This window comes from Equus przewalskii, chromosome 18 (genome assembly GCF_037783145.1).
Source record: "Equus przewalskii isolate Varuska chromosome 18, EquPr2, whole genome shotgun sequence".
In the NCBI taxonomy this organism is placed as follows: Eukaryota; Metazoa; Chordata; class Mammalia; order Perissodactyla; family Equidae; genus Equus; species Equus przewalskii.
In genome coordinates this window covers 986606-1011432 of record NC_091848.1, presented here as the reverse complement: position 1 = coordinate 1011432, position 24827 = coordinate 986606, and the positions used below count along the sequence as shown (strand labels likewise).

The 24827-nt window shown below is 43.5% G+C and overlaps 1 long non-coding RNA gene across 10 annotated transcripts; it reads right to left on the bottom strand.

The window, feature by feature from the left end:
* Positions 1-2736: 2736 nt before the first annotated feature.
* On the bottom strand, positions 2737-24827 carry LOC103546769 (uncharacterized). 10 transcript variants are annotated; one of them, XR_011529267.1, is made up of 6 exons: positions 17404-24827; positions 13045-13151; positions 8452-11557; positions 5917-6156; positions 4302-4431; positions 2737-3181 (listed from the first exon to the last, which is right to left on the bottom strand). It is a non-coding gene; the product is annotated as an uncharacterized lncRNA (long non-coding RNA). The 10 variants fall into 10 exon arrangements; XR_011529265.1 differs by having other exon boundaries at positions 5917-8726; positions 10889-11557; XR_011529268.1 differs by having other exon boundaries at positions 5917-11557; positions 17404-17565; positions 23490-24827.

Below are 24827 nucleotides of genomic sequence, written 5' to 3'. Positions count from 1 at the left end.
TAGTTCTGAATTTAAAATTCAAGAGGATTTTACAATCTACTCCCTAACATATTTATGTTTGTTCCAAAATAAAAATAATAGCTTTTCTTTCTCACTAGTGAGTAAAACTGATGTTGAGGCAGATGCGCCAGCCTTTGCTGGGGGTAGATGGGCCCTGATCTGGGAAGCAAGCAAATCCTGCTAAAAGGATTAGAAGATAGAAAGATAAGGAATTATTAGAAAGGGTGACACAGTCAGGGTCAATATTAGAAGGTAAGCTAGTTGGAGCTTTGGTGGCCATGGAGTATGCAGCAGGACCTCCAGGCAAATGCCACTCCAGGCTATTCAAGGAGACTGCACAGCAGGCATCCTACAAAAAGCTCAGGAACTGCTATGGAGAACAGGACAGGAGTCTACTGGAGATAACTAAGGAAGACCCGAAAAGTCCATATAGATGGATAGAAACTCTGCCTCTGGCTCACACTACTGAAAGCCCAGCTAAGATCAGAAGGAAAAAGTATATTATAGACCCTGCGGCAATTCCAAGAAAGGAGCCAACTGTGACTGAGCAATTTCATTTCAGAGTTGGCTGCCCCCAAGATGTGATTTCATAAAGTGGTGTTTCTAGGTGGTCTTTACATATTCAGACCCAGAAATGTACTGTTATCAATACTCTGAGTATGAAGAGACCTCTCTGACTTTGGCTGGCATTAACCAAACTCACAGAAATACACAAATATAAAGTGGAATGCTAATTCATCAACTTACAATGAGAAAAACAACCTTCACCAAACTGGAATTCCAAACTATATTGAGAAAACTACCTACTGAGCACTGAGCTAAATACTTTATAAATGTTACCGTATTTAATTCTCAAGACACTCTTACAAGGTAGATGTTGAAGAAATTCTGAATGCTCACTAGTATCTCTGTGTACAGCTACGTTTTCCTGCCTCCCTTGCAGCTCTACTGGACAACAGAATGTGAGTGGAGTGACATGGTTAAGCACCTCCCCCATGTTCTCTCTTTCCCAAACATGCAGCTGGAAACAAAGGAAACGGTGGCCAACAGAGTGGCAGAAGAGGGAGGAGTTAAGGGAAAGGACATCACAACGAGATCAAAGCTGTTCACCTTTCTAAACACATATTCTCGAGGACCAAGTCTGGCCCAGACAAGAGTCTGGGCCCCAAGCAAGCAGAGGGAGACAAGAGGCTGGAGTGGGCCTCACAGGCTACATGGAAGAGTGCCAGGGGTGGAAAGGAAAGAAGAACTATTTCAGAGGGTTTGAGAAATTGAAGAGGTTGAAGGAGAAAAGGTTGTGGCCAAAGGAAAACAAAAATTCGGAGGTAAAGTATTCTCAGGGGATGACAAGGTCTAAGGTACAGGCACACCAAGGGTTGTCAGAAGTGGAGAAGTAGAAGCTTTGGGATAGTCAAGGGATGAGGAAGAAGGGGTGTGGATGGGTCATTAAAACATCAGAATCTCAAAACTAAGTCAAAGGCCTTAGATTTATGAAATCACAAACCCAACTTTCAATATATAACATACACAAATATGGAGATCTGATACACTTGGAATCCTGCCTTATTTTCCTTAGTGATTTTTCTGCATCATACCCATGTGTCATCCAGACTGGTTTATTTTAAATCCTATAGGACAGAGGTTTGATACAAAACTTTGATTCAATATATTCGCCCTTGTTAACAAGAATAAATCATATGGAAACTGACAAATCCTTGGAACAAACTTAATGAATTTATATTGTGATCACGAACTCTACTATTGTCTTCAACCAAGTATTTCCTTTTGTATTTTATCAGAGAGAATATGGGCGATGTTTCACAGATAGAACAGTCACTCTTTTAAAACAATTTTCTTAGATAGCCTAGATGTTTAGCATATTCTATTTTCCAAATTTTCTACTTTTTTCTTTTTTTTTTGCGGAAGATTAGCCCTGAGCTAACATCTGCTGCCAATCCTCCTCTTTTTGCTTAGGAAGACTGGCCCTGAGCTAACATCCGTGTCCATCTTCCCTTACTTTATATGTGGGACGCCTGCCACAGCATGGCTTGCCACGCTGTGCCATGTCCGCACCCAGCATCAGAATCGGGGAACCCTAGGCCACCGAAGAGGAACATGTGAGCTTAACCACTGCGCCACCAGGCCGGCCCCTCTACTTTTTTCTTTAACTGTAAGTATCTCCAAAAAAAAGTCTCTCCCAATACTCTTGGGGTGGGGGGAATGCAGAGGAACTCACTGAGTTACTAACTCAGTAACACAGGCTATTGTAACCTGACCAGGAAACACACCCAGGAAGATTTCTTGGCTTATGTCAGGGAACGGCCAGAAAATTCTTTTAATAGTCAACCATCTCAAAGTTAACTGATGAATTTCCACTTAATTAGCTGGACTCTCTCTGACTTTTTATATCTTACTCATATAAAGAAATATTTACAGGCAAAAACCATCGATACTTACAGATGAAGCAAGCAGAACTGTGCTAGAAAGGACTCTCTACTTCCAAAAAGGTTCTCTGTCACCCTCTTTTGATTTGAAATTCCTTTTACTGAGGACAACCCTATCTTTCACAAAAAAAGAAAAGGCTTAAAATATAAATACCTCTGGAAGAGGCAACATACTGGTTGAAATTCACAAATCTGATTCTAGAAGATTCCTAAGAGCAGGTTTAAAGAGATCTAAGAATTCTGAGTCGTTGGGAAGTGGAAAGAGGCAAAAAATGAAGAAGGTGAAAACTTGTTGGGATCACAATTCTGCTTTATTTTGGCCAATGTCGTTAGATTCATGTACATTTCTTCTTGATTTTTATACTTCTTACCAACTAACAGCCTCATCTAGCACTAAACAATGCCTTGAAAAGTTACTTTAATCCTGTGATTCACTATTTCCACTTATATTAAAACAGAACTATAATAGCAATGCTGTTTCTTGAAAAATCTCCAAGATTCTTAGACCAAAACTGTTATGCAAATGTAAAACGTTGTAACGGTGGGTGTACTATGATGCGATTTACTGGACGGTCAAGGTCCCCAAAATAGGCACTGTTTGATGCTCCTTTCTTCTCTGCTTACAAGATTGCTCTCCGACCTCAGGTCCAGCTCTCCAGAACTGTCTGGAATGTCCCCCCTCGGTGCTGACCAATGATGTTGATCACACCTCAAATGTGATGTCACCTCTGGTCTGCCTACAATGATGGAAAAGACACAATTACATGCCAAAAAAGACAGGAGGACTCAGGGCAGCTGAACTGCACCTTGTCATAGTTTTAAAGATGCAATTCATCCTGCTTGTGAGTTAATGATTTTGTGGGGGTGGGTGTTGGCAAACATGTATTGCTGGGTGTGTGCGACCTAGGCACACATTCCGAGTCTAAGATGAGCACAGTGTCAAGGGGGACTGAACCTGCCCCACCTTTCTTCTATGCCCCCATCTTGCATTCTTTCACAATGCATCTGTCTGGTCCTCTCTCCGGATTGCACGATTAATGAGCTCACTGACAGAAAATAAGGAGGCAAACTCAAGAACTAAACCACAGCCCTGACCTTTCTCTTTCCATTCTGAACAAGAGAATTAATGGAAAGAAAGAAGGCAAGAGTCAAAGAAATTAAAATAACCAAAGTGAGTATTTAGAGAAAACACTTCCTAATGGCTAGGTACCCTTCAACTAAGCACCAGATAAGCTGCTTCCAAAACGATACCAACAAACAAACACATTTCTAATCTTATCACTTTCCCAGTTTTGAGGATGATTCTCCACAGAGAGAACAAAATAAAGAACTGAATAAAGGACGTAATTCGAACTCACTTTTGCCTCTAAGGGAATACTGCAGACTTTTGTATTTCAAGAATCTAGACAGTTAACTCACATTTTCACTTTACTTTGCACCTATAACACATTCTTAAGCATGGATTTACTTTTCAATTCTTTTGGTCAAAGACAAAATAAAATACTTGATATTTCAAAATGCCTTTGACTTTGTCCAAAAAATTTCAACAGACCCTCCAGAAAGCCTTTCAAACTGCATCTTCTACTGTGTGCCTGGGATCATGAGCACTGAATATTTGATAATATTCTCCAGTGTCAGAGGACTTATCTCCAGACAATCTTTGACGGGGAAAGATGCCCTCAGGATACTAAGCCAATCAGCTTTTACAAACACTATTTTCAAGCCTTAAAGTGGACCACAAAATCTACCCTGAGATGTAAAGGCAGTATATTTTATATATTCTGGAACTCTTTCCTCTACTTTTCTACACAGAAAAAAAATTCTTCAATTTTTTTTCCCAGAAAATTACAAACTTACCATTTCCTTCTTCCTGTCTCCTCTTAATTGTATGGAATTTTCTCATTCCTCATGCTGAAATTTAATCCTCAGGAATTCCCAGTTTGTCCCACGTGGTTGAATGGAATGTTCAGCATTTCTGTATATTATGCTGCATTAGGCAAGTAATCAATCAAAATGGACATTTATGATAAACTCAGTCCTCTCGTTTTAAGTAAACACACATTCTAAACTTTTTAAGAAACCAAGCTTCTAAATATTCACTAAGAGTTTTGAAACACTGAAAATAGACTATCAGAAAAATATATAACACCACTGTCCTCTAGCCAAGGTTGTTGCAAAAGGAGTGAGTTCTAAGTCTGAAGGAGTCAGAATAACTCAGCAGATAGTTGAAATCACTGGGACCATTATAACTAAAATGTGACCTTTTATTTAATTAAGCAAATAGTCTGAAGAAATGAATGCAAAGAAAGAGATAGAGCACAACTCAGAGCTGCACCAGGCCCGCCCGCGTGCGGCTGTGCTAATCCTACGCCAGGCTAACTAGCTGAAGACGACAGCGCAAATCCTGGCCGGCTCCAGACGCCGCCGAAGGGACTCAGAAGGAAAGCCTAGGGCAAGCGAGGAGAAAGGAGTAAAGAAACTGGCATTACTCCCGTTAGGAGAGAAAGCTGGAGGCCAACTGCCTCTCAGACGTCACTTCAAAATGGCTGTTAACCAGGTCAGGGACAGACTGCTTTCCAACAGGGCAACACAGGAAGGGATGCCATCAATGCCAGCAAAAGGGACTAGACAAAAGGCAGCCTCCATAGGAATGGGGCCTGTGACACGTTAGCCCAGTCACTCTGTGTGAACAGTGTGTGACACTAGAGCTCCCAGGTCCCAACACACTCCAGAATCAAATGCAAACAGGAGAGCAGCCGCCAGACAATGGGCAGGCACGGGCCCTGGACACAGGGGTCCTGAGAAGATCAGGTGTCACATCACACAGCAACGGCCTGAGACTCTCTAATTGCTCTTTCCCCCGAATTCCAGTCCATCTGGCAAACTCCACTGCTCCAGTCGGCTCCGAGCCCCTGTCCCCCTCAGTCTCCTCTCTCTCCTTCCCTCCTTCCCGCTGTCTCCCCTTCTCCAGGCTTCTCCTCTCTCCATCTCCCTGTAATTTTCTCTTTTTCTTCCTCTTGCCTCTTCTTACTTCCTTCTCTCCCCCAACCTGCCCTCTCAGTCTCTTGATCTATGCACACACACTGTTCCCATGGGTAGGGAGGTGGAACTGCAAATACTTGCAATAGGACTTGTTTTTTAATGACACACTATAAGTTATACACACCAAAAGATTGTGGTATCATGCTTTTTCTATAAACGGTATAAACTTCCTCACCAGCCCACTGTTATGGACTAAATTGTGTGCCCCCCATTCTGACCCCCTACTCAGGCTGAAGCCCTAACCCCCCGCGTGATGGCATTTGGAGATGGGCCTGTGGGAGATAATTGGGTTAGATGAGGTCATGAGGGTGGGGCTCTCAGGACGGGATTAGTGCCCTTACAAGAAGATGAAGGGACATGAGAGCACCCTTTCTCTGCCTTGTGAGGACATAGAAGGCAGCCATCTACAAGCCAGGAAGAGGATCCTCACCTGGAACCAAATCTACTGGCATCTTGATCTTGGACTTCCAGCCTCCAGAACTGAGCGAAAATAAATTTGTGTTGTTTAAGCCAATCTGTGGTATTTTTTCATGGCAGCCCCAAAAGACACAGCTTCCTAGAAACTAGAAGTGATATCTACTTTCTCTTCCCATTGGGTGGAAAACACTGATTGTCACGATTTCCTTCAGAATTTCTTTGATATCATCATTTTCTTCCCTGGGAAATAAGCCTTAAAGGTGAAGGATGGAAGAGGAACAGGAATTAGGAAAATAAGAATTATATCAGTTTTTAAATAGCATTCCCACTATATACTTACGTAGCCAATTTGTCTCTACTTAATGGGACATAAATGTGAAATAACCTAACTTCTTCCTAATCCCTGCTGTGATATGTGATTTATAATAAGAAATATATGTTTGGTCTTCATCCTTCTCCTGGCACAGAGCTCCGGAAAGCCTTGGAATTTCCTAAGTGAGAGAGATAAAGGTGTCTTTTGTTAGGTTAAGGAGGTCACTCCGGAAAGCACCTAGGAGGGGGGCTGGCTGTCAGAGAACCCAATCCTGTGAACAGAGAGTCGGAAATTTCAGTCCCACCCCCTGACCTCCCAGGAGGGGAGAGGGCCTGAAGATTGAATCAGTCACCCATGGCCATTGATTTAACTAATCATGCCTATGTAATGAAGCCTCCATAAAAACCCAAAAGGACGAGATTCAGAGAGCTTCTAGGTTGGTGAACCAGAATGCTGCCATGTGCCAGGTCCCAAACTCCACAGGGTCAGAAGCTCCTTCATTTGGGACATTGTCCTGTGTATCTCTTCACCTGGCAGTTGATTCATATCCTTTAATGTCCTTTATAACAAACTGGTAATCTAGTAAGTAAACTGTTTTCCTGAGTTCTGTCAGCTGCTCTAGCAAATTAATTGAACCTGAGGAGGGGGTCCTGGGTTCCTTTAATTTACAGCCAGTTGGGCAGAAGCACAGGTGACAACCTGGACTTGGGATTGGCATCTGAATTGGAGGCAGTCTCGTGGGGCTGAGCCCTTACCCTGTGGAATCTGATGCTGTCTCCCGTAGACAGCATCAGAACTGAGCTGAATTACAGGACACCCTGCTGGTGACTTGAGAATTGCTTGGTGCTGTGGGGAAAAAAACCACACACTGGAACTGGTGATCAGAACTGCACCCGCCTTCGTCATCTTCCACTTTTCCCTTTGCCATCACTCCATGACATCCTGGGCAGACTGCATCACTTCCTATTCACTTTTGGATACTAAAAGAAGATCATCTAAGACTTCAATTTCAAACTCTACATAAGTCTATCTCATCCCTCTCCCACCCCTGCAGAGAGGGCACGTGTCGAGCCCCTGACTGCTTGGAGTGAGATGAGGCTGGAGGGAGTCCAGGCTCTGAGACACTCCTTCTTCCCCCTCCCAGGCCTGGCTCCCCTCAGGATGGGAGTCAGGAAGAAAGCGAAGGAAAGAGACAGCTGTGGCCCCCTCTCTGTTGACTGCTCTGCTTCTCCGGCAACCCTGAGTGTGCATGCCAGCATCTGAACTCTGCCTCATGGGGAGCACATGTGAAATTTAGCCAGACGGGTCTTCCCAGTGCGCAGTGCCCCAATACGGAAGATTCAGCTCTAGCTGGACCTCTCCCACTTACCCCTCAACTAGCCCAGTAATATACCCAAATCATGGTGCACAGTCTTTGGGGGTGAGAGGGGCGTATAGCCAGGTGGCTCAAGGATAGCTGCCTTCCTTACGTCCTCTGGTCCTAAGGAATTTCCTGCACCCTGGTCATGCGACATAATAGGCGGGCAAGCTGGCTGCTCCACTGTCGCCAATTCCACCGGGCCAGCCAGGTCTCCCCAGCTTCCATCTTCTGGGCTCTGGGAGGAATGGCAGCCCAGCAAGTCTGCTACCTAAGCAGAGGTGACCAGGCTCAGCCCTGAAAGCCACTGTCAGAGCCTCTTTCGTTACTAGGCAGTGGGAGTCAGGAGAAGTCCCTCCCCAGTGGGAGGGGAGGAACGGCCCACCTCACTTCTCCTCAGGCTTCTGCTGTAGACCCTGGACTGGGTATTAAGGGGCAGGGGGTGTAGGTGGGGACTGAGGCCCAGTTCATCAGCCCCTTAGAAAAACTTTGGAGAAAGTTTCAGATCCCGATTACCGTTTTTAGCTCTGGGCCTTCTTTCAAATCGGGGGCAACAGAAAAAGGCCCCCTCCCCATCCCATCATTCTCATAATCCTTATCATTTCGTTTCCCCATCAGGTTGGAATCCCTTTCTTCCTAATTCTTTGAGAGCAGATAGACTCTCACTTCCCTGGATGGATGAAATGAGTTCTGACCTGCAATCACTGAAATGTGTCACATGAAATTTCAAGGTCCCTTCTAAAGATCCCATGATAATATGACATCAAGGAAAGAAGTAGGTTACATGTATGAAATTAGGCAGACAATTAAAATGAATTCATTATCCTTATTTCTCAGTGAATTAACGTTTTTCTCTCAAAAGTTCGTTTCTTATTTACCAAATATTTATATCCTACGAGTTAGCAATAACTGAATCATTCATTTTCCCTTTCTTCTACTCCGTCTTCTGTTCAACTCTGTTTTGATCAGCATCTTTCTTGCGGAAACAGTTCCTGTCGATGAACTTGGCCACGATACATGTTATTTGTAACTTTAGACCCGGTTCATCTGGGCGGGGTCTGGAATTTACACCCTTTTCGGTATGCAGAGCTTTATTGATATCCAGGGACATTTGCCCTGAAGGTGTGGTCGTGTGTGATCAGCTCATCCACATCTTCAAAGGAGAAAACAAAAATACTTGTTAGAATCTTTGCAGAAGCATCAATTTAATAGTAAAATGCTGCCTCCTTCTGGATAAACTATGTTAGGGATGATAAGCTCGTGAAACGGCCGTAGAGATATGTCATTTTATGAATAAACTTTTTTTAAAGAATTAGAATTCTACTTTTTTAATGGAAAAATAAAATTAGAGGACTAGAGTTAACCTTGAAAGATTACCTAGATTCTGCCTTTGGGGCTGTAAAATACCCAACTATCTACCCTAACTGATTTGGTTATCTGACTTTCTTTCTAACGTCTCTAAATAGTAACTGGGAAAGCAGAAAATAGATGATAAAATTAGAATTAGCACAATTTTCACTTTTACATTAGGCTACCTTACTTCACATTTAATTGGCATTGCCATTTACGCATGCACACACATTCATACTACAAGCCTGGAAAAATGTGTGTGTGTGTTAATAAATGCAGTGAAATACCCAGGTGTTCCAGTCTTAATTCTATGGTCAATAGTCTCAGGAACTTTGGCAATCCACTTAATCTCTCTGAGTCCCAGTTTCCTTATCTGTACACCGAGGATAATAAACCTATTGTTATTGACCTCAAGAGCACTTGTGAGTCTCACTGAAATCAACAAAGCACCGTGTAAAGTATTAAACTCACTTGCTATCTTTGAGGCTTTAGATGGTCACATGCCTGAAGTGAAAGAATAGAACCAGATTTGGGACCAAGAAGAAGAAAAATCCTTAACGATGTCCTACTTATTGCATAACCACAGCTAGTTTGGTCACACTCACGTCAATCAACTCTCTACTCTCTGTAGAAAAATGCTGGGGAAGGAGGTCACCAAAAACCCCAGACGACAATTACACAAAAGGGAAATCTACTGTCAACCCTCCAGGGGCAGCTGACTCCCACAGAGCCAGAGGAGCAGGGGGTCTGACCAAAGCCGACCTGGTCAGACACCGGAGAGAGCCCTGTTTGCTCTACCTCATCCCTGAGCCAAAACCCCAAACCCCACCTGGAGGCCATCTCAGACCGTGCCCGGGTTGTACGAAAGGGGTTTTCATGATTCTCCAAGCATCCTTCGACCAAAGCAGGACTAACCAAAATCCAAACCAGCCAAGAGACCAAAGGACACTCCAAATATTCTGATCCCTACTCAGCCTCTCACTAGTGGACATGCAACTTAACCTCTCTGTGCCTCGATTTTGTCTATAAAATGGGTGTAATGATAGTACTGAATTCATGATGTTGTTTGCAGAGCCAATGAGTCGATACAAGCCGTGCACTCAGAACAGTGTCCAGCATTCAGCGGAAAACACGTTAGCTGCTGCGGCCACCACCACTGTTACTATTGTCACACTAATTTGCTTGTCCATGACATTCACTTTCAGACAAACGACGTGTCTCTCTCACAGTTCTTCAATTTTCTGAGACTGAAGGTTGATTCTTTAACTCCTCTGGCCATCAATATTTAGAATTTTGTTCCTACACTAGTCACCTGACATTACATCTATTCTTCTTTTTATTTTTCAGTTTTAAAGTAATAAATCATAATTAAATACTGGTGCTATTTAATGACCTAGTAGCCAAACCAAGTTACAACTCTCTGTTTTGCAGCCAGATAAGCATACGTGCCTAGAATAAGAGCTGGGACTTAGGCACACTGCAAGCTGTTAAACATCTTTTATGATGAGGAAATATTTCAATTCCCTTCACTCCAAGAGCAGAAGCAGCTCTATTTGGTAAATCACCCTAAGGAAAATACTACAAGGCACCAAAACCATTTTGATTGAGAACTAAAAATGACACTTGGCCACTAGATGGCATTTAAATTAGGTAGCAGGTTTCAGCTCACACTTGATCTATTTAAAAACTTAATCGGTTTACGCCTGGCCCAAGCACTGGCGGGTCACACATTTTGACACTGTGGGAACTCTTAGGAGTTGGCTGAATTGAGGCTTAGGAACACCTATAGCAGGTTCTACAGCTACAGACGCAAAATCCTTTTGGAGTTATGAAAAGAGAGAAGTAGTTTTAAATTTCTGCCTGAATCTTCAGATCAGGGTTTTTTGTTTGTTTGTTTGTCTGTTTTTAAGTAAATTATTGAGAGTAAGATTGATAGACTGGGTCGCTCATGTCTTTTCACTTTACCAGGGTAACAAGAAGTCTTCCTAACACAGAGCAGCAGAGTTCCCTGGCAGCTTGTCTCAGCTGGCCCCGGCGACCTCCAAGCCTGGCCTCTACTGGTTTACCAGGCCCAGGGGCTGAATGGTATCTGCCATTTCCTTTTCAATTAATTCCTAAGAAAGGTCAGCCGTGGACTAGGGAAACATCCCAGAGGAGAAAGAAATAGAATCCAATCCTTGCTGAATAAAAACACTGTTATAAAGAAAGGAGAACAGCTATATGAGTTATTTTTATCATCTCCCACAAGGATATTAGGAAATATTTTAAATTTCAACGGCAAGACGAAGAAAGTCATAAAGATGAAATAAAATAGGTAATAAAATAAACTACAAAATAAATGTGTGTTTTCTTTCCACATAATAGAGGAGACACTTCTCTTTGGGGAGATTCTGCATAGAGACACCGAGGACACAGTAGTGCCGCTTTCTGGCTCTTTCCGTGCTTTCAGGAGGCGCCCGGCCAGACGTAAAGCCTGCGGTGCTAAATCCGAGTTGTCCACTAGATGGCGCGAACACACACCGAGTCGCTCGGTGGTTTGACGGGTGGAACATCCATTCCCAGGACAGAGTGCGGCATATTGAACTAGTTACGTGATGAGGAAGTCCTCTTCTAAGGGAAAACATGCGGCGACATCTAGGAGTTTAATAATGAATGATTATTTACCTAAAAAGATGGATAATTCAACACATGCTTTTTATCTCCACTCTTTTCCAACTCCCCCTCACAAGACAGAAAAGGAAAGTAAAAGTTATAAATCTACAAGGAAATACAGAAGGGAAGAGAAAAAAACAGCAGAACAAATCACATTCTAGGAAGTTGGCAACTGATGGCTGAGTGTGACTAACCTGGGAGGAAGCTGAAACCCAGCACCAACAGTGGGGGCCCAGGAGAAGCAAGCCTATCCCACTCCCACCCCTGGCGGCTCAGGGTCAACAGTGCCCCCTGGGCCTGGACAGGCAGGGGCCAGGGCTGAACTGAAAAATGGAATTAAATTTGGGGAAATCTACATATTGGTCCACAAGACCATCCAGCCCTTTTGCCCACTTATTTCCCAGAAAGCTGTCAGACTAGGCTGATTTGCTCCCTCCAAAGCTGGAGAGTGACAGGTCCTTCTGTGCTCTGACACTGGGCAAGTCCTCCAGAAGTTGGCTCACTCCAGCTGCTTAATCCTCCGGGGAAGCTCCTCATGCATGAGGCTTCCCCCTCCCCACGAAAATCCACTTGTTCCATCCTCACGCTTAAATACAGACAGCCAGCCAGACAACCAAGGATCACCAGACATTTTAGGAAAGCTTCCCATATAAGAGACTTAGACCAAAGCAAAGAGGAAAAAGAGAAAAAAGAACTTAGAAGAAACGAGAAAACAACTACTATCCTCTGAAAAAAGAAGAAAAGCTGTTGGACCCATGATGCAAGAATAAGGAGCTATTAAAGTTTTTTAAAAAAGAAAGAAGCAATCAGAGAAAAAGAAAAGGCCTTTGGAAATTAAAAGTATAATAACCAGAATGAAAACTATTTCAATAGAAAAGTTTGGAAATTAAAAGTATAATAACCAGAATGAAAACTACTTCAATAGAAAAGTTAGAAGAGAATTTTAAGGAAAAGTCCCATAAAACAAAGCAAAAAAAAAAGAAAGAAAATTTTTTAAAAATGGTAGGAATATTAGAAGATAAATCCAGGCTCCCCAACACTGGACTAACAGAAGTTCTAGAAAGGGAAATGAGAGTAAATCAAAGGGAGGAAATTATTGAATAAATAATAAAGGAACATTCCCCTAAAGAAACGAGTTTCCAGATTGAAAGCATCTACCTGGTCCCCAGCTTATTGAACTTTAAAAAAGATCTAAGGCATATCATTGTACAATTTCAGAACATGAGGGTTAAAGAAATAATCCTAATAGCCTTCAGAGCAGGGGAAAAACAGGTGTGCCTGCAGAACAAGTAATCAGAACAAACTGGATGTCTAAACCACATTGGAAACTAGAAGTCAATAGAATAACACCTCCAAAATATTGAGTAAATTACTTTTACACCTAGAATTCTATACCCAATTAAACTCTCAATAGAGTTTGAGGGTAGAATATAGGTCTTTTTAGACATGTAAATTCTCAAAAAACTTACCTTCAATGCACTCTTCCATAAGAAGCTACTGGAGGATGCTTTCTACCAAGATAAGGTAGTAAACCAAAACAGAGGGAGAGCTGGGATCCAGTACACATGGAATCCAACTGAGGAGAGAGGTAAAGGGAATTCTCAGTCGTGGCTGATAAATAAATGAACAGCAATAGGATATATTGGAGTAAATGAGCAAGGCTTTTGGCTTAAAACTAACTTGGCCTGACCTTGCTTTTCCAAAAGAGCCTGACGTGGCCTGTTGAGCGTGCATTGTACATCTGCTTTAAACATTTACAGTGTCCCAAAGACAAGAATGATGTCCTTAAAGATAGGGAAGTAATTTCCCCCCATATCGGCAGTTCTTTAAAGATAAGCATTTCCTCCTGGAAACTAAAGATTAAATACTGACCTGCTGTGCTCACCTTGTGACCACCGACCTGCTGTGCCAGCCAAGCATCTCGTGACAGTAGTAAAACAGGTATTCTGTCATAAGTGATGTATACTCTTTGTTCCAAGATGCTATATAACCATTTGGTACACCCCACTTCTTTGGTGCCCTTTCTTCCTTGGGGAAGGAAGGCCCCAAGCTCCAGTCCTCAAGCTTGGCTCATAATAAACTCACCCCAATTTTGACGTATAGATTGATTATGGATTATTTGCATCAACATGGTGAAGGGAAGCGCAAGAGGAAGCTGTGTGGCAGACCTATAGCACAGAACTCTGTTTGGATGGAGACCTTTGGGAGGGGCGTCTCCAAGAGAAAAATAGAATAGATTTTCTCATTTATTTGACCTTGCTGAGAGGGGATTCTACTCTTGTCCTGGGAATTGTGGGTATGAATTAGTGATAAGATACATTAAAAACTAAGCAAATTTTAGAAACAAGATAATGTGTGACCCTTGATTAAATCTTCAATTTAAAGTTTTTTAAAGACATCACTGGAACAGTTGGGGAAATTTGAGTAGGGACTATGTATTAGAAAATATTTTTGTGTCAATGTTAAATGTCCTAAGTATAATAAAAGTATTGTGGTTAAGCATATTTGAAAGCACGGGTGATAAGAAGAGAGACTGCCTAGGGAAAAAGATTTTTCACCAAAAAAGGTGGGTCTAAAGAAATGAATACTTTCCAGGTGGGAGGAAGGGCACTCCAGGCTAAGGCAATAAAACATGCTGGAAGGCACAGGGTCAGGACAAAGCATGACACTCTTCCAGTCATTCAGCAAATACTGGATGAGGGCCCATGATGTGTGGGACATAGTCTTTACACTGTCCTCAGCACTGAGATTACGGCAGAAAATGAAGAGACCAGCCTCCCCACCTTTCGGGGTGACATTCTGGGGGTGGATGTGGAAGGAGGGAGGGAAGGGGCAGAGAAGAATGGTGGCGAGCCTTCAGGCAGAGCAAACTGCCTGCAGAAATGTCCTGAGGGGAAGCACACCCAGGTCTGTCAGAAGAACAGCTGGGAAGCCAGCGTGGGTGGAGAGGAGTGGCCAGGGAAGGAACAGCAGGAGAAGTTTCCAGAGTTCCTGAGAGGTCAGTTCAGGGGAGCTTTTAGGACGTGGTATGGATTTTGGCTTCTATCCTGAATTTATTGAGTAAAGGAATGAAATGAGCTAATTTAGGCATTAAAAGGATCACTGTAGCTTGTGTGTTGAGAATAGACTACAGAGAAACATGGGTACAAGCAGGGAAGCCAGTTCGGAGGCCATGTGTCATAGGTGCTGGTAGGTCAAGAAAGGTGAGGTGTGAGAATTAACCATTACACGGAGGCCATGCTGACCTTGAGAAGAACAGGTTTGGTGGCATGGCAAGGGCGAGACCCAACTTGAATGGATCCATGAAAGAATGGAAAGAGAGGAGGTGGAGGAATGTCGAGGTGTTTGCTATGGAGAGCCCAAAAATGGAGTAGCAGCTGGAAGAGATGTGAGAAATGTGTTTTTTAATTAGGCAGAATACAGTTGTATACTGATGAAAATAATCCATTGATTGACCACTGTATGAACTGATTGATAACTGATCTTGGGCACAGGAAAAGGGGGCACCCTTAGCTAGAAACATAGACAGTCCACCCACAGGAGAAACAGGCAGGAAAACAGAGTCGATACTCTGCCCAGTGGCGGATGGTGGGTGCCATAGTGATGAGAGCTGGAAGTTCTGTTCATTCAGATCACTTGTTGTTTTCTTAGGAAAACTGAAGGAGTTAGGATGGGAGAGGCACTGGAGGTTCGAAGAAATAAGGGCAGGTGTGAAAACTAGTTACCTAGGAGAGTGTGCATGTTATCCAGAGAGGGCAAACGTTCCAGGCACATGTGTGGTTGTCAGACAGAATAGGTCCACCTGGGGGTGGGCTCATGCATTTAGAGCAAGCCCAGTTGGCGCTATGTTATGCTGAGTGAGTTTAGATTAGGAGCTGAGAGTTATGCAAGGAGTGACTATAATGACTGATCATGGAGTTTAAACCAGGTAAGCAGAAGGGTGAGACTACAAGCGAGGTGAAAAGAACTGTTAGAAGGAGCTGGCTGCCAAGATTGGAGGTGGCAGAACGAGACGGAGGGGGAAGGAGAGGAGGTAGTATAACAAAGTTTAGAGCAGGCCCCTGGGAGCTGAGTGGCTGTTACAGGGGAGAGGACACGGCTACTCCCCTGGAGGAGGGGGAGTCAAGGCGTCACTAAGTGTGACTAATTGCCCTGAGGAACTCCAGGGAGGTTTCAGCAGCATTTAACTGTTTCTCCAAATTGTTTGTTGTTGTTAAGACATGCAGTCACCCACCACCCGGAAGCAGACCGAGCCTCACCTCAGGAGCAGCACTGCACGGGTGAGCTGAGAGAAGACCTAAAGTTGCCCTTTGCTTCATTTTAATACTAAAGTCTCCACCCCAAGAGGAGACTAAGCCTTACTACCATAACATGCCACGTATGTGGAAGCATGTTTTTCAACTGAGCCTGCGCAAGCTAATACCCATCTCTCCCTTTTGAATATTCGTTCCCCATCCCAAATAAAAGGCCCCTGCTGTCCTATGCTTGGGGAGCCATGCTTTGAGAAATAATTCCCTGTAGGCTCCTTATTTGCAGCAAATAAACTGTGTGTGACAACTACTTCTGGTGAAGGCTCTAATTTCAACTCACCAAGAAGTGGACCCACTTTGGTTCCGTAACAAAGGAACCATGAGGCCTGGCTATTAGAAGATCATCCACTTGGATACTGAAATCAGGAGTTGCTTCAGAGAGTGGCAGTGAGCCTGGAGATAAGAATCTTCGAAAAATGAGGGGTCCATATATGACTGCACTATGGGTGAGCAGAATGTGGTACAGTCTGATAACATAAGACTAAAAACAGGTGTAGGGGTAGAGAGGAGGAGAACTGGTCTGGAAGTAACCAGGAGGAGAAAGGAGACATCCACCCTGCCTCCAGGGGCAGAGGTGGCAGGAGGCCTGTGAACTGCCAAGCTGGGGGCCCTGGAGGGAGCAGTGCCCCCAGGGAGAGTGGAGTTTCTATGAGAGCAAGGAGGTGAAGGGAACACTTACAGATGAGAGAGAATAGAAGGAATTTGCTTAGGATGACCAAGGTTAGCAATACCAAACATCAAAACAATGTCCAAGTCATGCTGACAACTACAAAATTATCAATACCCTTCATTGTACTTTTAGAGCCAAAATATGCCTAGTATCTAAACCTGTAACAAAGTCACAACACTACTTCTTATTTTCCAAGCAGACCATGATCAATATAGTATTCTATAGGAACATCTCCATGTCCAGGCTGATACCCCCTGACAAAGACCTGTGAACTACTGCAGAGGATGATGATCCAGAATCATCCCTGAGGTGGAAGAGAGATGCTGGGGGAGAGGGAGAGACCAGAGTCAAGAATGACTCTCAAGCACTTGTGTTGTGGGGGCAGAGGGGTGATCATGCCAATAAAGGGCAAGAAGACACAAAAGCGCAGTGAGATGCAAGTGAAATTTGAGATGCCTGCAGGCTAACAGGTTGGGATGTCCAGGAGGCACTAGAAAAGGAGTCTAGGACTCAGGAGGGTGATGAGGCTGGAAAGAGAGATTTCAGAGTCATCATACAGGTCTGTGGAAGCTGAAGGAGAGTGGGTGAAACTTCTCAGCAAGAACGTACAGTGCAGCCTTCTCAGTCTCGGGCCCCAGAGCTGATGTAATAGCAGCTCACCTGGCAGTGGCAGGCCCATGCTAGTGCTAAAATAGGGGACGCCAAGCTGAGCCATACTGGATCTTGAGGCAAAAGAAAAAACCAGTAATACTCATCCTGTCTGTACTGTTAAATAGTATCTCCCCAAAATTCGTGTCCATCCGGAGCCTCAGAATGTGACCTTGTTTGGAAATAAAGTGAGATCATACCAGATTAAGATAGATGCTAAATCCAATGACTGATGTCCTTATAAGAAGAGAAGAGAGGCCGCCCTGTGGTGTAGCGGTTAAGTTCGCATGCTCTGCTTCAGCAGCCTGGGGTTCATGGGTTTGGATTCCAGGCATGGACCTACACGTGGCTCATCAGTGATGCTGTGGCAGCATCCCACATACAAAATAGAAAAAGATGGGCACAGATGTGACGATGGAGGCAGAGACTGCAATGATGCAGCTACTAGCCCAGGAACACCAAAGACTGCGGCCACCACTGCCAGCAGCAGGGAGAGAGGCACAGGGTTCTCCCTGAGGGCCTCCAGCCCCCAGAACTGGGAGACCATACATTTCTGTTTTAAGCCACTCAGTTTATGGTACTTTGTTACAGCAGCCCTAGGAAAGTAATACACTGCCTTTATTTAAAATTTTGATGTTTTATTCTGGATTGCTTGGCATTAATTTTAATTTTTTTAAATACTGCATTAAAATATTTGTCTTGATTACTGAGCTTTTTGATGCCTCCTTAAATCTTGCCACTGGAGCAAGTGCCTTGCTTGCTTCACCCTAATCCAGGCCCTCAGGCACGCTTTCACCATTTTTATTGAGATTCTAACAGACAAGCTCCTGCTCAGTCAGACTAGCTGCAGGGACATGTCTATTCAGAGAACAAACCCTGAAAGCAAGAAGCACGATTCCTAAATGAAAGAGCTGATCTCTTCACAAGGGACGATTACACGTTCTCTCCCTCACTGCAGAAGTACAGCCCAGCTCTTGGAAGCAGGCACAGATATTGGCAAGCCTTGTTTAAAAACAGTAGGCACAGTCTGATAATTCCATCTGCTTCCCCTGAGAAAGAAAGATCATTACATGGTGGTTTCAGTGGCCTTAAGACCTCATGTAGGGGATTTTATGAACATGTTATATTCACTTTGAGAAAATATCTAAAGGGAAATTCTTTTTTTTCCGAGGAAGATTAGCCCTGAGCTAACATCTGCTGCCAATCCTCCTCTTTTTGCTGAGGAAGGCTGGCCCTGAGCTCACATCCATGCCCATCTTCCTCTACTTTATATGTGGGACGACTACCACAGCATGGCTTGCCAAGCGGTGCCATGTCTGCACCCGGGATCCAAACTGGTGAACCCCGGGCCACCGAAGCAGAACATGCACACTTAACCGCTGCGCCACCGGGCCAGCCCAGGAAGATTCTTTTAGAGTTGGATCTGAGTGAGAGAGAGTCGGATATAGAGTAAGTGGGAGTCTCAGCATATGGCCCCAAGTCTTCTGACATTGCTCTCCCCCTTGGGGTGGGGGGAAGTTGCTGTGGGCACACTTCTTGAATCAGGGCTGGTTTATGACCCCTTCAACCAATACAGTGGACACAATAGGGAGGCTGGGTCATAAAAGGCAGTGCAGGGGCTGGCCCCGTGGCCGAGTGGTTGAGTTTGCGCGTTCCGCTGCAGGCGGCCCAGTGTTTCGTTGGTTCGAGTCCTGGGCACGGACATGGCACTGCTCATCGGACCACGCTGGGGCAGCGTCTCACATGCCGCAGCTGGAGGGGCCCACAGCGAAGAATATACAACTATGTACTGGGGGGCTTTGGGGAGAAAAAGGAAAAAAATAAAATCTTTAAAAAAAAAAAAAAAGGCAGTGCAGCTTCTGCCTCATGCACTAGAACACTCAAGCCGTGAGTCCTGAGCTGCCCCGTGAACGTCTGATGACCCTGAGAACACCAGCTGTAAGGAAGCCGAGAAGATGAAGAAGCCAAGTGCAGTAGCTCCTGTCAGCAGTCCTGGCTTCTGAGCCAGCCCAGCCCCAGGGAGGAGACCTGAGACCTGGAGGGGGAGAGAGCCACCATCCCCGCTGTGCCCAGTCTGAAGTCCTGACCCACAAAATCCGTGAAGACAATGAAATGGTGGTTTCAAGATGCTAGATTTGGATCAATTTATTATGCGGCAGTAGTAACCGTAACAGAGTATGAAGGTCAAAGACAAATCAACATAAATGGATAAATTCATTATTCAAAAATACTCCAGGCATCTGCAGAACAGAAGTTCACACTACTTTGGATAAAAGTTTTTCCACACAAGCTGAAGCAGTCTTTTAACATACATATTGTCCCATTTGATGTTTTCTATTATAGCCTCAGAGCAACGAAACACATAAAGCCCACCGACTAGCCTTGCTAATGCTTCTGTTCAGACTGCTTGTCAATTGTGAGAGCTTCTAACTTTGTTGTAGGACAGGATAAAGTTAGCAAATCTTGCTCTTCAAGCCTGCCTTTCAAACTTTGTCCCATGAATGCAGGTGTTAGTAAAATGTATCCTCAAGCTTCCCAATAAAAGACTTGATTAGCACAACTTTTTTGGTGATGAGATTATTCATATCTGTATGTTTTACAGTTCTAGCAGTAAAAATGTCAACACTATTGCTGCCATTTTAAAGACTAATACGATCATTACTTTTAAGCCACAAAAATAAAACTCCCAACAATGCTCTTGCTTTTTTTTTTTGTCCTCAAAACACTATATAAGGTAAGAATAATAATAAAATCCTATAGATAAAAAGTTCTTTGGGGTAAGCAAGCTTTGTGTTTCTGTAACCCCCAAAGAGGGTCCTCTACTCACCACTAGACAGGCCAACAGTCAGGAGGCAAGGTGGTAGGAGAGAAAAGGCCTTTTTATTACACCCTGCCAGCAAGGGAGAAGATGGTGGACTCGTGTCCTAAAGAACCATCTTAAAACTACAAAATTGTGAGGCAGTTTTATAGGGCAAATGGGCTGGAAAAGGGGAGGTCTCGGGACGTTGACCATCTGGAGCTGTAGTCCTTGAGACCACAGAGCATCCCTTTCTCTCTTCACCAGGGACAGATAGCAGAGGTTTTTTTTTCCTGAAGGTCATTACATCCCTAGGAAAGCTGAAAGAACAAAGTGATTGCCTTATCGGAACAGGGAGGTCTATGTATAAGCCAAGGCTACAAAAATAGCAGAGCAAGCAGATGTGTACTTCTCTAAACTACGTGCAAACTAGAGCATTGCTAACGAGGAAAAGGGGGAGTCTTGTTATAGTCCCAATGTAGTTCCCCTCTATAAGATGGTTTCCCTTATGCTAACCTGTGTTAACCACTGGCTGTATTTATCTTAGCTATTTAGGCAGCACTAACAACTCTACTGTTGTGAGATCCAGGTTCCCAACTTCATGGTAAGGCACAAGATATAAAAGTTAAAGAATCACCACCCTACAAGGTAGAATTTTGCGGGGAAAAAATAATATAGAATTATAGTGTTTCTCTGAATTGTAGATTTCAGGTAGACTTACAGCGTTACACAGACATTATGGGATAAGTTATCCTAACATAAATGTTTGGATTGAAGATCATGGAGTGTATCACTTTTTCTGTTTTCCCTATCCAGCTACCAAATGTCACTGAAATCAACAATCCTTTTTTTGTTTTCTTTCTTTTCCCCAGCTTTATTGAGACATAATTGACAAATAACATTGTGTAAGTTTAAAGTGCACACTGTGATGATCTGATACACATATATATTGTGAAATGTTTACCACAATAAGGGTAGTTAACACATCCTTCACCTCACGTAATTACCACATTTGTTGTGGCTGTTATGTTGAAAACTCTGAAGATCTCTTTTATTGGGAAAACTAGATAACCACATTCAGAAAAATGCAACTGGACCCCACTCACAAAAATAAACTTGAAATGGATTAAAGACTTAAACATAAGATCCATAAAACTCCTAGAAGAAAACACAGGACAAAGCTCCTTGACATTGGTCTTGGGACAGATTTCCTGGATATGACACCAAAGGCACAGCCAAGAAAAGCAAAAATATCAATAAGTAGGACTACATCAAACTAAAAAGCTTCTGGACAGCAAAGGAAACAACCAACAAAATGAAAAGGCAACCTACAGAATGGTAGAAAATATCCACAAATCATATAACTGATATGGGGTTAATATAAAAAATATATAAAGAATTCATCTAACTCAACAGCAAAAAAACCCAAACACGATTAAACATGGGCCGCGCACCTGAATAGACATTTTCCCAAAGACAACATATAAATGGCTAACAGGCACATGAAAAGGCACTCCACATCATTGATCTTTAGAGAAATGCAAATCAAAACCACAAGTTATCACCTCACACCTGTTAGAATGGTAATCATCAAAAAGACAAGAAAGGGGCCAGCCTGGTGGCACAGAGGTTAAGTGCGCACGTTTCACTTCGGTGGCCCGGGGTTCGCCAGTTTGGATCCCGGGTGCGGACATGGCACTGCTTGGCAAGCCGTGCTATGGTAGGTGTCCCACATATAAAATAGAAGAAGATGCGCACGGATGTTAGCTCAGGGCCAGTCTTCCTAAGCAAAAAGAGGAGAATTGGCAGCAGATGTTAGCTCAGGGCTAATCTTCTCCCCCCTCTCCTCCCCCCCCCAAAAACAAGACCACAGATAACAAGCGTTGGCAAGGGTGTGAAGAAAAGAGTACTCTTGTGCACTGTTGGTGGGAACGCAAATTGATAGGGCCACAGGGAAAACAGTATGGAGGTTCCTAAAAATTAAAAATAGAACTGCCATATGGTCCAGCAATCCCACTTCTGGGAATATCGCCAAAGGAATTGAAATCAGGATCTGAGAGGACATCTGCACTCCCATGTTCACTGCAGCATTATTCACAAGAGCCAAGATATGCAAACAACCTAAGTGTCCATCAATGGATGAATGAATAAAGATGTGACACATATATGTCACATCTTCTTATTCATGTCCAATACCTATCTATCTATCTAGGAATACTATTCAGCCATGAGAAAGAAGGAAATTTTGCAGTTTGTGACAAGTTGGGTGAAACTTGAGGGCATGATGCTAGCGAAGAAAGTCAGAGAAAGACAAATACTGTGTGCTGTCACTTACCTGTGGAATCTAAAAAACCTGTTAAAAACAAAATTCAACCAAGTAAATCTGAAGCTCTAATTGGCTTTATGAAGCAATTCTTGAATGGAGCAGTATTCCATCTAGAAAGTAGAAGGGCACTCCCAGGTGTTGTACAAAAGGGATGGTTTTTATAGGAAGAAGGGTGGACCAAGGAAGTCATTAGCAAATGAAAAGAGAGGGTTAGTTTGGGCCAGGACCTCTTCTTGGGGAGGGAACTGGCATGGGTTTTACCACCCAGATTACCTCTTCTTCCTCTGGAGGATGGAGACGGCCTATGCAACAGATTACCTTACTACTGCCTGACCAGAAAATTCCAGACTGGTTGGTTAAGATTACATTTCTGGGAAAAGTTAAAACTGCAATTAGATCAGGTATTAAATCTAGGTTTGGTATCATGGGCTTTTGGCACAAGTGATGCCATTTTGGGCTGTGGTTTTCTTCTTAACAAAGCCAAACTCAGCCAAACAGACAGTAGAGTGGTGGTTACCAGGGGTTTGGGGGGGGGGGGGGTGGAAGAAATGGGGAGACAGAGGTCAAAGGGTACAAACTTCCCAATTATAAAATTAATAAGTTCGGGGGAATCTAATGTATAGCATGGTGATTATAGCTAATAATACTGCATTACATACTTGAATGTTGCTAAGAGAGTAGATCTTAAGTATTTTCACTACAAAAAAGAAATGGTAATTATGTGACACGGTGGAGGTGTTAGCTAATTATTTTGCAATATATAAATGTATCAAATCAGCACTTATACAAAGTGACTTGTCAATTCTATCTAAATAGAGCTGGGGGAAAAAGATTTACTCTCTAAGCAACTTTCAAGTAAAACTAAAACATAAACCAGACTTCAGGAGTAATTTCAAATGCTTTAGCAAAATACGAAATATGTTTCCAATCAATTTCTGCAAGTTTCTGTTCACCAAGCAGAATAAGACAAACACCAAAGAGATAAATTGGTGGTAAGAGAGCATACTTCAGTCAGTTGGCATGAGTATGTTGTAGTGAATTCTATTTTTCATTTTAAATTTGATAGTCTTTATCACCAGACATGTTTGCTCAGAGATGAGGTCACTGGAAACAGCAGAACCTGGGCCTCCTTGGAGGTCTGTAATGTGAGGCAAGTGACTCACCGGGCTTTAGGTTCCCCGAGTGTAGAGCCAGAGTAACAGCATCCACTGGCAGAACTGGGAACAGGTGCTGCCACACTGAGAGGCCCACAGGGTGGCCTTGTAGTCTGGAAACACTGATGCATTATTTTATTTCACACAGAGCCCCTGTGATTACTTCCTCTGGGACAGCTAAAGCTACAGGTTTATCCCAGGAAAGCCCCAAATCCTCTGAGGAAAGGCATCACTGAGGCCTGCGCCGGGACTGAGGGGGAATAGTGCGTGTTTCCGGAGTTTTACAGAACCTACAGCTCCGCTGTCATTTCGAACTGAGTTTGGCATCATTTAGAGCACCTCTCTGTTTATGTATAGATTATTTTTCTCCTGTTTCTGATTCTAAACAGCTCACCACACACTCTTTTCTTCACTATTCACACACACACACAGACTCCTACCCTCACTGAACAGCTATGGAAGCGGAAGGCAACTCTTACTAGAGGAAATTTTATATCTATGAACTCCCCTCCCCAAAATAAAACCTTAAAGCAAGAAAATAATCCTTATGAAAATCAACTTAAGTTGGTCTATTTCTCTTTACGGCCATTTAAGGGAGAGGCATTTAAAGGAGAGGAAGGAAAGGCTGGCTCAACTATCAAGAAAACAGGGGAAGTTAAAGAAACAGAGGAAGTAAAAGGGCGCGCGAGAGGAACACACACACAAGTCAGGGGGAACCACGGTTGCAGAAAGGGGAACAGACGCGGGTGGGCGACGGCCGGAGGGAGCCGGAGGGAGCCGGCGCAGCCCCGCCCGGCCCGCGGCGCGTCGGAAACCTTCCAGTCTGTTTCATCATCTGTAAAACGGGGACAAAACCTGCGCCCTTTTGAAGCTTAAATTCTTACTTTACTTCCAATATACCTTGATTTCCATTTTGGCTTCAAATAGCTTACAAAAGGATTAACCACTCCTGGAAGCTCTTTAACCGCTTTTTACACCGAGCCTCTCCAGATGCCACTCCTGGATAATGCAAACGAAAACTAGATTTCATCTAAACTAAAATTACACTGATTTCATCAAGCCAGACTAGGTACTGCTTATCCCAGCCTCCATATACAAAGTCGTCATTTTATGGATGCCACCCTTTTTTCCAATTTACACACTAAGAGAACACATAAAAACGACAAGTAAAAGCCTCCAAATAAACCCGAATAACAACAAATTCTGTAGTTTACTTGTATCAGAACTCCCAGCTTGCAAGTTCAGAGGTGCCCGCATTTTCACCCTTATTAGGAAACCGTAGGAAATTACAAAAGACGGGTCCTTCCCTACAGAGCTCCCGACAGGTCACGAGCGCCGCCCCGCCGC